Raw genomic sequence first — 5365 nt, 5'->3', positions numbered from 1 at the left:
CTTTTCTGGTATATATTCATTTAATGCACAAAGAAATTATTTTAAGTGTTCAGTTTCACACATTATTTACTATTATTTTTTTGCATATTTGGCCTATCTATCTATCTCTGTTTAATGTCAACTCCTCTTCCGAGTGTTACTGACATGAACGGTGCGCGCCGGCTTGTTAGTGAAAAAATAAAACACTGATGAGGCAAATCACATCAGAAAAGTGAGAACTAGGGTATAAAAGAGAACACAATTTAGGTAACATGATAAAAAGTGATTGGTGAACTGGTAAAAGGATAAAAACACTGCTCACTTATCTAATGCTTAATGGTTGCCACAGCCACCTTGAATGTGTCAGGGGTGGGGATAGTGACAATATGATTTGGCAAACTGTTCCAAAGTACAACCGAGTGAGGATAGAATGAAAATTTGTGATAGTCAGTTTTTACTTGAATTTGTCTGAAACATAGTGGGTGCATTAGTCTGGTAAATCTTAATTGGTGTTTGAATATAAGATGGCAGCGTAATAGCAACATGATGATGGTATATGTTGTAAAACATTACAAGTCGGGAACACTGGAGAGAGGAGAGAAGTCATGTTTAACCCAACGGATAGCCCGACGTTGAACCATTTCAATTTTATTGGTGTTTGATTTTGTGTGTGGGTGCCAAATTGTGCTTGCATATTCTAACTGTGGACGGACAAGGGTTTTGTAAGCTAAAGTCCTGACACTTTCTGTTTTTGTTTTTATATTTCTTTTAATGAAGTCGAGAGTATTATTTCCATTGGTGGTAATTCTCGAGATATGAGTGTTCCAGGTGAGGTCTGCTGATATGTCAACACCAAGATATTTAGCACTTCTGACTGGCTCTAAGATCTGGCCATGGAGAATGTATTGATTTCTGATGATATGCTTATTCTTTGTTATGTGCAAAACTTGACACTTGGAGGGATTAAACTCCATATCCCAATCATTTTCCCATAATTCCAGTTGTTTGAGATCATTTTGAAGGATAGCACAGTCAGAGGGAGAATTGATGGTAAGGTAAACAACAGTATCATCTGCAAAAAGTCGAACTTGTGATTTGATACTAGAAGGGAGGTTATTTATGTAAATCAAGAAAAACAAGGGACCCAGTACAGAGCCCTGAGGTACACCAGATGTTACGGGTACTTCTTCAGAATGATCGCCATCCAAGACTACTGTATGACTTCTATGAAGGAGAAATGCCTCAGACCACTTGAGAACCTGTGGACAAACACCATAATCCTGTAGTTTGAATAGAAGTTTGAGATGATTTACCTTATCAAAAGCTTTGCTGAAGTCCAAAAGAATTAAGACAGTTTGATTACCTGATGAAGTGATTCTTACAAGATCGTCGGTCAGCTCAATAAGTTGAGTTTCGCATGAGCGCTTTTCTCGAAAGCCATTGTAGGTCATAGAGAATATTGTGTTCGGTCAGATGTGCAGAGAGATTTGAGGCAATAATGTGTTCTAATGATTTACATAAAATACATGTAAGTGAGATAGGTCGATAGTTTGCTGGGTTGCTGGAATCACCCTTTTTAAATAGTGGGCATACAAAAGCCTTCGTCCAGGCAACAGGGATAGAGTTTGTGGCTAATGACTTTTGAAAGAGGACTGTTATAATATCAGCAATCTCGTTTTTTTTAACTCTTTAAGGACGAGAGGGCTTATACGGTCTGGCCCTGCAGCTTTGTTGGGTTTTAAATTGGCAAGAAGTTTCAGTATGCCATTTCTGTGAATGGTTATATCACTCATCGTGGGGTAACTGCAATAATTTTGTGGTACAAGGGATCTCAATTTCTGCAAACAAGCTTGTTTTAAAGATAGAGGGATGTTTTTGAAAATACCGATTGAAATTGGTTATTCAGAATGTTTGCTTTTTCCGTGTTATCAGATTTCAGGCTATCTGTAACGGGATCTTTGAGCGATGACACACTCTGAGAGTCTTGTTTAGAGTTTTTTAGTAATGAGTATAACTTTTTAGTGCAGAACTTGCTTGGTTTATCAACCGATTGCTCATTATTAGCAATATCAAGGATGTTTTCAATGTAGGTTAAATGAGACGTTTTTTATTTTACTTTTGATGGTTGCCTTTAATGATTTGAATTTGTCACTAATGTTTGAATCAGTGCGATTCTTTTTCAATTTTGTATAGAGTTTATCTCTTTTATGAATAAGTCTCTTAATTTCTTTTGTAATCCAAGGCAGTGCTCTTTTACAACCAATTTTCTTGACAGGTATAAATTGAGTAATACCTTTTTTGATAGCATCTGTGAATCTAAGCCAGATCTCCTCAACTGATAGACTGTCTGAACCTTGTAGGATGTCAGACTTGGTAGTGTTCATGAATTGTTTGAAGTCATCCCAGTTTGCTTTTCGATAAATGGGTACAATTCTTGGCTTTTGTTTGAGTATGTTTGGACGGGCATTAACAATGGTTGAAATGATGTCATGGTCACTAATTCCAGGTATGATATTTACTTTGTCTACAAATGTAAGGTTGGTTGTTAGAAAAAGATCCAGGATGTTATCATTTCTAGTGTTTTCACTGACCATCTGTGTCATGTTTTGATCATTTATGATGTCAAGGAATTTGTCATAGACAGTTGTGGTACTGAAACCTGGTTTTAAGTGTGGCATATGTTCTGAATCCCAGGTAAGCTTTGGAAAGTTAAAATCTCCAAGAATAAGTTTTGTACCCTTTAATTTGTTGACAAGGTCCAGTGACTTTTCAAGTTCAAGAAGGCTCTGAAGGTCAGACTCATGTGGCCTATAGTAGGATGAAATATACATGGGTTTACAACCCTTTATTTCAAGTTTAACCCACATAATTTCGCAATTTGTTTGTAATTTTGGTTGCTCAGAGACTACCAAGTTGTTTTTAACAAGAAGAAACACACCCCCGCCTTTATCTTTCAATCTATCCTTTCTCAAAGCAGTATACCCTAAGGACGGAGGAAAAAACTCACTTGTATAATGGTCCTTTTTTAGCCAGGACTCAGTGCCTGCAACTATGTCTGGATTTTCATTATATATAAGATTCTGAAGTTCCAATTTTTTGTTAACAACTGACTGGCAATTTATACAGAGTATTTTAAGTTTTGATACAAATCTGGGTTGTTTTGGTATGGATTTAATATTTTGTTGTGGAGATGTGGGTAAGGAATTTTGTGTGGGAATGTTTTCGTCAACAAGAGAGCTGAAGCTATTATTTGTCGATACGGACATACTAGAGGAATTTGAAAGGTTTAGGCATTCACAGAGGGTACATGTCCATACAAAGGACAGATCATTCTCAACTACATGTAGTTGGCTGTACCAGTTTGTATCTAGATTTTGACATGTAATGTGGAACCAAGTGTTGCACTTGTCACATTCAACAGCATGATCTGAGTCCAAGACCTCGTTTCTACAGGATCCACATGGGAAGTCTGGACCTGGGTTCAACTCAACGTCACAGGATATAGAGAGAAGCAGTATTGCCAAGTGGGAAAGTGTTCTGTTATTATTTATATGAATTGGAAGTGGCTTATGGAATTTAAATCTCGATCTCAAACCAACAAAAAATGTTCCACAAGAGAGTGAGTTTTTGGATGGTAAGCAGTCTGAAGCTCCACGAGACAAGGTGTATATGGATTTTGCATTTTGAAAGATGTTTGGAGTATGACATACAGACATAACTGCTGATAACAGCACAAATTGTAACAAGATACCTGTAAACATGACGACTTTTCACCGCCGGAAGTGCGGGAATACAAAACAAAGGTCAAGGCCAAAGCCACAGTTGACAGAAAAAAGTTATCTTTTGGTCTTAAAATAGCAAATTATGCAAAGTTTTGAATGAAACTAATGTTATATTTCCAAAATGCACTGATTGACATGGAAAATCGTCACATCAGATAAGTTTGCAATGTTTTTAAACCGAAATTTATGAGGAGCAAATTTCGAACGATGTAGACAAGCCGACGCATGCGCACCTATTTATGCTTATATGTGCATTGTTGTATTTCAAAACCTTTGTGAAAAATAGAAACAGTATTATGTTCTTCATACATAGTCTGATACATATTCAGTTTGAATGCGTTATTTTTATCATATTTGAAAAAAATGCCATTGTCCAATAAGACACATGCTGTTTTTGTGTTAATATCAACTAAAACATCCATTTTCTACTCTTCTTTACTATGTAAATGAAGAAGTTAACATTAGTATTATTAAACAGCTAAAAACAAGGCATGTTATGTTATAAATGCATTTCATCTAGTAAACAATGTTCACTTTTTATATAACAGTTCAATAATTATGTTCTATTTATGTTTGCAACTTTACAGTTCAATAATTATGTTCTATTTATGTTTGCAACTTTCGGACGAAATGATAATATTTATTAAAGTACTACACAAATTGTTAAATTGTTATTCCATATCACTTCTTCATGATGAATGAGGTAACTTATTCTTCCCTACAAGTTGTCATTCCAGCATGGTGACGTTGCCCCCTCCCCCTATATGATTAGAACTGCAGTGTACATGAACAATAAATCTATTTCAGCGTATTGCAAGAGTTATTCCCTTTGTATCTTTTCCTGTCCGGAGCATAACTAGAAAACTACTTTTTTTGGAATTTCATTAAACATCATTCAATGGTATTTAGCACAACGAGAGGAAGTGCAGTGCACAATGACTATAGCTGTTTTTAAGCTAATTACATAATTATTGCCCTTTGCCGCTTTTTCTTGACCAGAGCATTACTTTAAAACTACTTATGGTATTGAAATAAAACTTGGTATATGGGTATGTGGCAATGACAAAAAGTACAGTGCACAAGCACCCTCATTCTGTCTTGTTCATTAATGTACCCCACCCCTAATGAAATGTTCAACTTGAAAATCTTCCATTTCAATGCTTTTGCCTATGTTGTCATGCAGAAAACTACAAACATTTTGAGAATTTCATAGATGCGGTTCAATGCACCATAATATGCTTGTTGGCCTTGGCATTTCTTGTTTATCAGCATATAACAAGTGCATAAACTATTAAACGGCGCCCTTTGATGCTTTGCATCAATGGTCTTTCTTGTACTATTTTGACATTGCTTATGTATTACCCCTGTACTGTAAAGAGACTCGTTGACGGCCATTTAGCTAGACCCGTTAGAAAGCCAATTCAAATTTATTTGGGTATTTAGAATGTTCGTTATTTTCTAATTTAGCGAACTCCAATAATATAAATCATTTTTCAAATCATTGGGATCTTATCAAAAAGGCAGGAAGCCAGAGGAAAATTCTCAATATATAAAAAACGCTCGGAATACTTTGCAAATTGTACGAAAGTATACAGGTACGAAAA

The sequence above is a fragment of the Mya arenaria genome, chromosome 6 (genome assembly GCF_026914265.1).
Source record: "Mya arenaria isolate MELC-2E11 chromosome 6, ASM2691426v1".
NCBI lineage: Eukaryota > Metazoa > Mollusca > Bivalvia > Myida > Myidae > Mya > Mya arenaria.
Note: the sequence above shows the minus strand (reverse complement) of the source record.